Source organism: Oncorhynchus keta, chromosome 10 (assembly GCF_023373465.1).
Source record: "Oncorhynchus keta strain PuntledgeMale-10-30-2019 chromosome 10, Oket_V2, whole genome shotgun sequence".
NCBI lineage: Eukaryota > Metazoa > Chordata > Actinopteri > Salmoniformes > Salmonidae > Oncorhynchus > Oncorhynchus keta.
The window spans coordinates 22,608,131-22,620,465 of record NC_068430.1 but is presented as its reverse complement, the minus strand read 5'-3'; the positions used below and the strand labels follow the sequence as shown (position 1 = coordinate 22,620,465).

Below are 12,335 nucleotides of genomic sequence, written 5' to 3'. Positions count from 1 at the left end.
CGCTTCTCCTCTTTGGGCTGCTCCTGCCTGTTGACACGCTGCTTGGTCCTAGGGTGGGTGATTCTGTCACGGTTTTCATATGGTGAAGGAGAGTCGGACCAAACTGCAGCGTGTCGATTGCGATCCATGTTTATTGAAAATAAACGTAAACACGACTAAACACAAATACTACAGAAACAAATAAACAAAACGAAAACAGCCTATACTTGTGTCAACTAACATCGAACATCAAGACACTCAGGACAATCACCCACAATACAACCAAAGAATATGGCTGCCTAAATATGGTTCCCAATCAGAGACAACGATAAACACCTGCCTCTGATTGAGAACCACTTCAGACAGCCATAGACTAACCTAGAACACCCCACTAAGCTACAATCCCACTATCTACACACCACATACAAAAACCCATGTCACACCCTGGCCTGACCAAATACATGAAGAAAAACACAAAATACTACGACCAGGGCGTGACAGATTGGAATAATGGCTACCTCTATATTTTACGCGAGAATCACTCAGAGCATCAGGTGACCACTTGCGCAATGTAGCCGCTTACGGGTATTCTTCAACAGAAATTAGTAAAACTATGTCACAATGCTGTAGACACCTTGGGGAATACGGAGAAAAAGTAATCTGGTTGATAGCCCATTCACTGCTCAATAGGGACGCATTGGAATGCAGCGCTTTCAAAACATGAGGCACTTCCGGATTGGATTTTCCTGCAATATCAGTTCTGTTCTACACAGACAATATTTTTACAGTTTTGGAAACTTCAGTGTTTTCTATCCTAAACTGTCAATTATATGCATATTCTAGCATCTTAACGGGAACGTTATTTTTCCAAAAATGAAAATACTGCCCCCTAGTCACAAAAAGGATAACGTGCATTTTCCAGAATTTGGATATGAAGTTGCATTAAACTGTGTGGCTTTTCAGTGAGTGATTACAGCCAGCCTGACTGACCAGATGGATAGCATCGACATGGATAGTTGCATTATTTTTGGAGATAAATTAAGCTGTGAATTTTATCAAGTGTTATCGCTCTTACAACGCCGATTGGGCTGAAGCTGTCTAGTAGTGTGCGTTGTCTAGCGTTAGCTTAATGTGGTAAATCTAAGTGTAACACAAAAATGACTATTGAGATACTTAGCTACGTGACATTTGTTCTAGTTGCCAACTAAAAGAGATGCTGCATAGCGAGCTCTAGCTGAATGGGCAAAGCTATCTCCATTGATTCACTATTACTGACAATCATGTAATGTTAGCTATCTACAGAGTCACTTGTTGCTTGCCTTTCGTTTTGCTCATTACAAATGAGGCTGCGAAATTACGCATCTCCCGCGGTCCGAGGCATGGCAGGCATGAGCACTGGTGGCTAGTAGGTTCACAACAAGTGATTTGCGTATTTTTTTTTACCTTTAACTAGGCAGGTCAGTTTAGAACAAATTCTTATTTACAATGATGGCCTAACAAAAGGCCTGTGGGGACAGGGCCTGGGATTTAATATATATTAAATAACACACATCACAACAAAAGAGACAACACAACACTACATAAAGAGAGACCTAAGACAACAACATATCAAGGCAGCAACACATGACAACACTGCATGGTAGCAATACAACACAATAACAACATGGTTGCAACACAACATGGTAGCAGCACAAAACATGGTACAAACATTGTTGAGCACAGTCAAAAGCACAAATGTCAAGAAAGTAGAGACAACAATACATCACAAAAGCATCCACAACTGTCAGTAAGAGTGTCCATGATTGAGTCTTTGAATGAAGAGATTGAGATAAAACTGTCCAGTCTGAGTGTTTGCTGCAGCGAACTGAAAAGAGGAGCGACCTGGGATGTGTGTGCTTTGGGGACCTTTAACAGAACGTGACTGGCAGAATGGGTGTTGTATGTGGAAGATGAGGGCTACCATAGATATCTCAGATAGGGGGAGGGTTTAAGCCTAAGAGGGTTTTATAAATAAGCATCAACCAGTGGGTCTGGCGACAGGTGTACAGAGATGAACAGAGATGAACAGTTTGCAGAGGTGTATAGAGTGCAGTGATTTGTCCTATAAGGAGCATTAGTGGCAAATCTGATGGCCGAATGGTAAAGAACATCTAGCCGCTCGAGAGCAGGGTGTCAGGGTGGGATGTCCTCCAACCTGGAGCAAGAAGAGACACGGAAGGAGACATTAACCTCACTGCTCAAATTTCAGTGCCAGATCAAGTTGCTGAAGCCACAACTACCTTTATTAATGTGCAATTGTTTTGTAACAGTTTTGCATATTTTTAGGCTTGATCAAGTTGTTTACACTAAGAGTAGAATAACAGACTCTAATTTTAACTAGTAACACCAACCTCAAAGGTGCAACACAATAGGGGAAGGAGTGGCAAAATAAAGTTAACTAACGTTAGCTAGGTAAACATACACTTCATGCAGCTAGCTCGCAAAAGAGACTCATCAACAGAATGCAGAAATAACTTGGCAGGCTAGCAAGCCTTGATTGAACAGAACACAGCTTCTACCATTTCCTACATTTTTCATCGGATGTTGTTAAAATGCCTTACCTCCAAACAAGTCGGCAGGACTGTTTTTTCCTGCCAAGTCAATGCAATGGAGTGAAATGCGATCAGGTGGCCACTTTAGCATTTCGCTACTCTCATATTAACATCTGCTAACCATTTGTATGTGACAAGAAAAATTTGATTTGATTTAGTCCCTGAAAACAATTTGCTACATGTGAACAAGTTCACCAAATCATGATTTAAAAACTGTCCGGGTCTTCACAATTGACACATTGCTGAATCTATGATTAGTTGTTTATCTCTAAAACAGCCGATAAGCAGGAAGAGATCGCATGCTAGCTAGTTATCGCATCTGACGTGTTAGCTAGCTAGCTAGCTTGGCAACGGGCTGATAAACACCAGTTACTAAAAATTTGAATTCATTTGAAAGTAATTTGTTGAACATTTTAACATAATTTGTTGAATATATAAATGTTATACTTGCATTTTGAAGTTATTCCTTATTCTTCAGGAAATGTTATCCCAAGCGGGGACTTCTGTCAGCCATTCATTCATTTTTTTTATTTTTTTCCCCCGCTGTCCTATGGGATAGCCTCCATGGGATTGGAACATGCCAATTTTGATGTCCTGCCTAGAAAGTCTAACTCAAAAGGCAGCATCCTTATTATCGCCAGATAATGTCTCGTAAAAAAAATCTCAATTGCAACCATTATTATTACAGACACTTCATTACCGACCCCTAAAAGTTTGTCGGTGTCCTGCTTGCGACCAAAGTCTTTCAAGATATATTCGCCCTCTGGTTGGTATTGTCACAAGAACTTAGTCCTTTTTTAAAAACCTTTTTAAAAATGGAATATCCAAAACATACAATATACTTGCAGTGAAGCCGCTCAACAACTATACCACACCAGTCATCCAACAGACTCCCAATCAAAGCGACACAGAAGCATCCAGGGTCCTTTTTTTAAACAGACTAGGGGTAATGTATCTATTTGACAAGCATTCCGTACAATAAAAATAAAGTATTTCTTCATTAATCACAGCAAATCTATAGTGGCAACTTACCCGACATTTTGTATGTTTAAGGACCGATGCTGGATAAGAGAAGCAGGTACGAGTAGAACATTTAATATGGAACAGACATCAAACAGGACAGCGTCAGAACCTGGTATGCAAAGACAAACAAACATGAATCCTGAAGTAGGGAACAGAGCTTGGAACATAAAGATATAGGGAAGGTCACACAGGTGATCCAGGTGAGTCCAATAATTGCTGATGCGTGTGACGAGGAAAGCAGGTGTGCGTACTGATGGTGGCAGGAGTGAGTAATGCTGGGGAGCCTGGTGCTCGAGGGGGATCAGGAGCAGGCATGACAGTATGAATGAAAACCAATGTTGCCTACTGACTGTTATTATTTTATTTGTTTCCTATTTGTGTTATCCAAAATGGTCTGGTATGGCCATTTCGTAAGCCTATTTCTGTAGGCCTATTTGTGAGTACTGAAGGCAGCAACCCTAAATGCTAGGCCACCACCCCAGGCCACGATTGAACTAAATTTTGAGTTAATTCGTAACCTTAGGATACACTAGACACGTACTGTATGTCGCAGTCTTGTGTTATTAAGCTATATAAAACAATGGTTGTTGATATGTATGACTGCATTTCAGATATTTGTTTTACATTTGAATGTTGTGGTAATAGGACCTAGGCTTAGCGTTTGAGCAAGCGAGAGAGAACATAATTTTATAGCATGCCCTGATCCTAATGACTCAACTGCCCCTGCATGGAGAGAAAGAGAACTGCTCACGACACTCAATTGAATTTCCTGATGCATCTGGAATATTCTCCACAACAAAAGAGTGATCAACCACTCTATACTTTATTCTTTCAAATGGTTGACATTCTGTAAAGTCCGGAGATGGATGGTTGTGCCCATGAAGTGGAACAGCAGAGCAAACTCAATTTGATAATAAACTGATTTGTGGCGAGGGAAGTCGGGACATGGAGCAGATTTTAGTGTACATAGTTTAGCTGTGAATACTTTCACTGAATAAGGAACGCTCTACTGAATGCCGAGCTCCACGGGAGAGGAGGCAAATTGATGGCCTCCTGCTCTGAGCTCGTCTGGGACAGGCCATTGTTGTGTGCATGCTCCAATTCCAGAGTGACAGGAAAATTCCGCTCACTCATTAACGCTCCAAGTGGGAGACAAGCGGTGCTGGAATTCCATTCACTCACTCAATGGTCGACATACCCAGGCTGATGTGAAGTGATTCAGTTTTTTCAGAAAAAAATAACCCAGAGAAAGAGTACAACTCAAATCCAATTAAAGTGTAATGATTTAGAGTTGCAGTTACCCAATATATTCTGTCTCTGTGCACAGTGTAATTGCGATTCCACACATAGCAGTAGTGTGCTGATGTGATGCTTCTAGCTGAGATAGAGGTCAATATGAGAAATAGATAGCATCAACATGTGCAGTGAGGGTTCTGAGAATTACTGTTGCAGTTGAAGCAAATCACAACCCATGCCACACTGTGTGGCTTAAGTGCTAGATTCCTAGGCAATTTAAGTTGGAAAACACTGCTCTAAGCAGATTAAATCATAAACAAAAAATGGCACTGTATAGTAAATAAAATAAGGAAACTTAAATATAACATACTACTCAGAGAGAAATGGTACAGTACCAAAGGAGCATAATGCAAACCCAACTGTTGACCATACTGCTAGGATGAATCTATTAACCCACTTTCACTATAATGTGTTTATTCTAAATATCTAAACGGAGGCCAGCGGGGAACAATGCATAGTAATGCAGAGAGAGAGAGAGTGAAAGAGAGTGAAAGAGAGAGGGAAAGGGAGTAAGGAGAGGTCGAGGGAGAGAGACAGATGGAGAGAGAGAGCGGTTATGACAGGCCCAGTGCTCTCAGAGGAGGGAGCAGTACTCCGCAGCAATATACAGTTGAAGTCGGAAGTTTACATACACCTTAGCCAAATACATTAAAACTCAGTTTTTCACAATTTCTGACATTTAATACTAGTAAAATTCCCTGTCTTAATTCAGTTAGGATCACCACTTTATTTTAAGAATGTGAAATGTCAGAATAATAGATTTATTTATTTCAGCGTTTATTTCTTTCATCACATTCCCAGTGGGTCAGAAGTTTACATATATTCAATTAGTATTTGGTAGCATTGCCTTTCAATTATTTAACTTGGGTCAAACATTTCGGGTAGCCTTCCACAAGCTTCCCACAATACGTTGGGTGAATTTTGGCCCATTCCTCCTGAAAGAGCTGGTGTAACGGAGTAAGGTTTGTAGGCCTCCTTGCTCGCACATGCTTTTTCAGTTCTGTCCACAACTTTTCTATAGGATTGAGGTCAGGGCTTTGTGATGGCCACTCCAATACCTTGACTTTGTTGTCCTTAAGCCATTTTGCCACAACTTTGGAAGTATGCTTGGGGTCATTGTCCATTTGGAAGACCCATTTGCGACAAAGCTTTAACTTCCTGACTGATGTCTTGAGATGTTGCTTCAATATATCCACATCAAGTGCACCAGTCCCTCCTGCAGCAAGGCACCCCCACAACATGATGCTGCCACACCCGTGCTTCATGGTTGGGATGGTGCTCTTCGGCTTGCAAGCATCCTACTTTTCCCTCCAAACAAAACAATGGTATTATGGTCAAACAATTCTATTTTTGTTTCATCAGAGCAGAGGACATTTCTCCAAAAAGTATGATCTCTGTCCCCATGTGCAGTTGCAAACCGTAGTCTGGCTTTTTTATGGCGGTTTTGGAGCAGTGGCTTCTTCCTTGCTAAGCGGCCTTTCAGTTTATGTAGATATAGGACTCATTTTACTGTGGATAATGTCACGCCTTGGTCTTAGTGTTTTGTGTTTTCGTTGATTGTTTGGTCAGGCCAGAGTGACATGGGTTTGTTTTGTTGTATTTTGTATTGGGGTTTTGTGGTTATTGGGATTGTGGCTGAGTAGGGGTGTTGTATGGGCTTGGCTGCCTAAGGCGGTTCTCAATCAGAGTCAGGTGATTCTCGTTGTCTCTGATGGGGAACCGTATTTAGGTAGCCTGGATTTCACTTTGTATTTCGTGGGTGATTGTTCCTGTCTCTGTGTAGTTTCACCAGATAGGCTCGGTCACTTTGCTTTTTCTTTTTTACTTGTTTTGGAAGAAGAGAACGAGCGCCATTCTCCTTGCGGAGATGGTGCTAAATACATCAACACGGTCGGTCCCTGGGATTGGGCTGGCCAACACGATTCGGTTTGCTTGGATCTTTTGGAAGGATAATATTGATGGGGATTCTAAAGCTGACGGTGAAGGACGTGTTTTGTTTCCAAGGCAACTCGTTGGAGGGAGCATACGACGTGGCGCTATATACAGAGGAAAAACGCGATATCCTGAGAAGGGCAAGAGCAGTGGGAGGTGAGAGGCCGATGTGCCACTACGAAATAACAAGCCTGGCGAAGAATAACTTTAGGGTTGTAACTGTCAACATTTACAACCCTTACGTTAAGGACGAAGAGGTGAGGGCTTTTCTGGGGAGATACATGGATAACGTCTCCTCAGCAAGGCACCTCAAAGACTCCCTTGGGTTTTGGAATGGGAGGAGAGGCTTCCAGGCCCTCCTCAGAGAGGACCCAAAGGGACATGGTGGCTACCTCCATCCTGCTGCTATGTTCTCCCTAGGGGCTGACAGGGGGACGTTGTTTTATGCACGTCAGCCCCCATTTTGCAGGCGCTGTATGGCCTACGGTCACATATTCGCCTCGTGCAGTACAAGAAAATGCAGATTTTGTGCATCTGAGGATCATGAGGCGAGGGATTGTGACAAGCCTAAGACGTGCCATTGGTGTGGCTCGTCAGCCCACCTGTGGCGGGAGTGCCCGGCCCGTCAGAGGTCATATGCGTCTGCGGCTGGGGGGGAGCAGGGGCGGGGGATGGGGGAAGAAGAGGAGGGGAAGGAAGCACGCCTCATGACCAGAGTTCAGGTCCAGAGGGGAAAGCCACAAGGAAGGAGGAGGAGCAAGAAGCGGCGGATGCAAGAGAGAAGGAAACGGAAGGCACGGGAGTAGGAGAACCAGGAAAAGCGGCGGAAGAAGGCAACCGAGTGGAGGAGCATGAGAGAGAAGAAAGCGAGGGAGGAGTGGTGGAGAAGGAGACGGTGGAAGAGCAAGTGGACTGGGGGGAAAGTGCCCTGGTGGAAGAGATGAGGGGTATGGTGGAGGAGCTGGCGGGGGGGGTGGTATCTTTCCACTGCCGTCATCACCAAAGAAGAGAATGAAGAGGAGGGTGCGATTGTCCGACAGTGAGAGGGAGGGGATGGCCAAGAGAGTGATGGGGGTGGGAGAAACCTCTGGGTTGCTGCTGGTTTCCCCAGGCCCTCAACTTCTGTTGGGTGGGGACACACCTAACAAGACTCAGGACTGGGTGCAGGAGGAAGTGGGGAGTTTTTTGTTTGGGGACTCAGCCTCCCCGATTTTTTTCCAAACCAGCTGCAACACTGGGGAGGGGGAGGATTGTGGGGGTAGACCCAGGGTGCAGGGCACCCCGGAGCCAAACACTATTCCTGCATCCTGGGATGGTGTGATGGAGGAAGAGGGGGGGATGTCGGGAGTACGGATGGTGTTCTCACCGGTAGATATGGAGCAGGGGAGCATCTCCTGTTTTTGTTTTTTTTCTGTCTGGGTTTAGCATTTGAGTGTATTACATGTTTTAATTTTTTCATGGAGTCTAATTTTACTTTTGTTAGTTTAAATGTAAGGGGTTTAAGGGATTTTGTTAAGAGGAGGGCGGTTTTTAGTTATTTGGAGGGTGTGGGGTTTGATTTTTGTTTTTTACAGGAGGTTCACCTGAGGGATGGAGGGGATGTTAGTAGGTTTATGAGGGAGTGGGACAAGGGGGAGTCGGTTTGGGGTGTTGGGGGGGTGCACTCATCAGGGGTAGGGATTTTGTGTGGGCACAGGGAGGTAAAAGTGGAGGATTCTTTTGTGGTAATGCAGGGGAGGGTTATAGGGGTGGATGTCACGATAAGGGATTGTAAATTTAGATTAGTGGTGGTGTATGGGCCACAGGTGGTGGCAGACAGGAGGGAGATGGTGGACTGTCTGATGCCCCTGTGTGTCACAAATAGGAAATTAGTGATAGGGGGGGATTTTAATACAGATTTAGGAAGAGGGGGGGATAGCAGTGCAGGCGCCATTGCCAGGCTAATGGCTTGCCATGGTCTGGTAGATGGTGGTCTGCACACTACTCCGAAAATGGACGGTCCTACATGGCACAACTCCAGGGGGGTTGAGCGGAGGCTCGACTATATTTTTGTACCCAGGTCTTTGGGTAAGTTGTCTGGGCGGCTGTTGCCTGTTTTCTTTTCGGATCACGACGGGGTGCTCCTGCAGGTGGGGTCGCCAGTCTGCCTCTTTGGTAGGGGGTACTGGAAGCTAGATCGGGATGTGCTGGAGGAGCAGGCTTTTGTTGACGGGTTTTATGGTTTCTTTTGGAGGCTTGAGGGCCTCCGGTCCATGTGCGAGGGGGTGTTAGAGTGGTGGGAATTAGTTAAGGTGAGGATTAGGGCTTTTATAATAGGGTATTGTAAGAGGAAAGAAAGGGAGGAGAGGAGGGAGGTGGATCGTATCCAAAGGTTAATTGAACTCGAATACGAGGCAGGCAACCTCGGCAGGTCGTTTGACTGGGAGAGATCCGCAACCCTAAAGGCGCAGCTCAGGGTGTTGCAGGAGCGGAAGGCTCAAGCTTTCCTGGAGCGTGTGCATAGTGGCTTTCTAGAACATAATGAGACTTGTTCTGCTATGTTCTTTAAGTCGGTTAGGGCCAGACAGAGTAGGAAGGTAATGCATGGTGTTAGGGAAGAAGATGGTAGTATAGTTAGAAAACCAGAGGATATGGTCAGGGTGACAACTGATCATTTCCAAGGTTTATTTAAGGAAAGGGAAATAGATGTAGAGCAGGGAAATGTGTTTTTAGAACACTTGTCCAGGCGGTTGCCGGAGGACATTAGAGAAGTGATGGAGGCCCAGATCTCACTAGAAGAGGTTGAGAGCGCTCTTAGGAGGATGGGAAAAGGGAAGGTGCTTGGGATGGATGGGCTGCCGGCTGAGTTTTATCTCAAGTTTTGGGGTATACTTGGACCAGTGGTCCTCGAAGTCTTGAAGGCCATCCTTGAGACGGGGTCCCGGGGGATCAATGGCTGTTGGTGTGCTGTCACTTTTATATAAGAAGGGGAAGTAACAGACCTTGGCAACTGGCGGCCGTTGACCATGCTGTGTGTAGATTACAAGCTACTTGCAAAGGTTTTAGCAGACCGGTTGCACACAGCCCTTCCCTACGTCGTTCATGAGGATCAGACGTGCGGGGTAGAGGGCCGCTCTATTAGATGGAACCTACAGTTAATCAGGGACTCCATCGCTTGGGTTGAAGATAGAGGACTGCCTTTAATGGTAGCAGCGCTAGATCAGGCGAAAGCCTTCGATCGCGTGAATAGATCCTTTTTATTTAGAGTTTTAGGTCGATTAGGATTTGGGGAGAAGTTTATATGATGGATTCGTACATTATATGTCGGAGCGGGGTGCCGAGTTAGTGTAAATAGTCACTTGGGTGACGTTTTTGACCTCTCGTCTGGGGTCAGGCAGGGGTGCCCACTCTCGGCTCTCCTCTTCGTTCTGTACATGGAGCCTCTGGGGGCTGCCATTAGGGCAGACACAGGGGTGGAAGGCTTGCTGATCCCTGTAAGTGGTGGGCTGCGTGTTAAGACAACGCAGTACGCCGACGACACTTCTTTGCTGTTGTGCAAGGACTCGTGCCTGACAAGGTCCCTTGCCATCTTTGGGGATTTCACCCGAGCGTCGGGAGCAGTTCTGAACCATGCAAAGTCTTCCGTCAAGTTTTTCGGAAGATGGCGCGGTAGAACGGATGTGCCTGAGGGGTTCTCTCTGTGAGGGGGCCCTGAGGATTCTCGGGGTCCATTTTGAGACCTCCGGCTCAGCGACGCTAAACTGGAACATGCGTATCGCAGTGGTACAGAGGAAGCTAGCAATGTGGAAAGCTAGGTATTTGTCTTTTATGGGCAAAGTCCTGGTCCTAAAGGTGGATGTGTTGCCGTCTCTTTTGTATTTGGCATACATCTACCCATTGCCGGCTTGTCTGAAGAGGCCTCTGGTGAGGCTTGTGTTTCAGTTTATGTGGAGTGGCAGGTGCGAGTGGGTCGCCAGGGCACGCATGATCTGTCCCATCGGGGAGGGAGGTAGGGGGGTACCACATTTCCCCCTCAAGCTGGACACAATTCTGGACACAATTTTTGTTTCTTTCTTGTTAACGGAGCTTGCTCAGCCAGTGATACACCCGTCCGGTTACCTCCTGCGGGTGTTTTTCTCGTATCAGGCGAGAAGCATAATTGTGTGGTCTAACACGGGTCCCCGGGCGGAACAGCTGCCGTGGCACTTTGGTCATGCGGCCAAGTGGCTGCGTGCGCACCCTGAGGTTGAAGTTGCCCGAGTAGGTTTAGATCACAGGCACCTGTACGAGGAGGTCAGAAAGGCAGGGAGTCCGGCGCCTGTAGTGGGCATCTCGGACGTGGTCTGGGAGGGAGTGCAGGCGCGGGGTCTGGACAACAGGCTCAAGGACCTGAATTGGTTGAGCCTTCATAAGTGTTTGCCGGTACGTTCCATCTTGTACCGGTATAGTTTGGTGCAATCCCCCACCTGTCCAAGATCCTCTTGTGGCAGGGAGGAGACTGTGCGCCATGTCTTTTGGGACTGTGCCTTTGCCGGAGTAGTATGGGCTAGGGCACGGGTGTTGTTAGGTTTGGTAAAGGGGGATTTTGTATTGACGTGGGCCAGGTTAGAGAGGGGTGTAGGGAGAGGGACGGATAGGGACAGGTTTCTGCTCTGGCTTCTCATGAGTCTCTTTAAACGGGGGCTGTGGGAAGCAAGGCAGAACATGGTGAAGACAGGGAGAGATTGGGGGGTGGAAGGGATAGTGAGGAGGGTGGAAGGAGATTTGAGGGGGAGGATGAAGAGGGAGGAGAGAAAGTGGGGGCAGCATGCTGCTCGGGAGAGGTGGAAGGGGGGTTTAGGGATGGGGAGATAGGGAATGGTATTTTGTAGGGTGACGGGGAGGGAAGATGATCCCCTGAGGTTTTGTTTGGGGTTTATGTTTAGTTTAATTAGTTTAATTAAAATACCATTATTTGAGTATGTATGTAAATTATGAGTTGTAAAGAATGAATGGTATTGAAGATAATAAGTTATTTTTTATAACAAAATGTAAAAAAAGATAGGCTGTAATTAGGTTTTTCACGTTCCGTTTGTTGTTTTGTATTTATTCAGTTATTTTCATGTATAGCTATTCTTTCATTAAAGACATGAGTAACCACCACGCTGCATTTCGGTCCGACTCTCTTTCTACAAACGAAGAACGCCGTTACAGATATAGATACTTTGTACCTGTTTCCTCCAGCATCTTCACAAGGTCCTTTGCTGCTGTACTGGGATTGATTTGCACTTTTCGCACCAAAGTACGTTCATCTCCAGGAGACAGAACGTGTCTCCTTCCTGAGCGGTATGAAGGCTACGTGGTCCCATGGTGTTTATACTTGCGTACTATTGTTTGTACAGATGAACGTGGTACCTTCAGGCGTTTGGAAATTGCTCCAGATGAACCAGACTTGATGGAGGTCTACAATTTTTTTCTGAGGTCTTGGCTGATTTGTTTTGATTTTCCCATGATGTCAAGAAAGAGGCACTGAGTTTGAAGTTTGGCCTTGAAATA

The 12,335-nt window shown here is 45.7% G+C and overlaps 1 protein-coding gene and 1 long non-coding RNA gene across 3 annotated transcripts in view; both read right to left on the bottom strand.

Moving 5' to 3' along the window:
- LOC118388391 (cadherin-4-like) overlaps positions 1-12,335 on the bottom strand; it is a 325,932-nt gene that overhangs the window by 269,665 nt on the left and 43,932 nt on the right. The window lies entirely within an intron of this gene.
- On the bottom strand, positions 1,471-3,748 carry LOC127932168 (uncharacterized). The gene is made up of 2 exons (XR_008144410.1): positions 3,603-3,748; positions 1,471-2,173 (listed from the first exon to the last, which is right to left on the bottom strand). It is a non-coding gene; the product is annotated as an uncharacterized LOC127932168 (long non-coding RNA).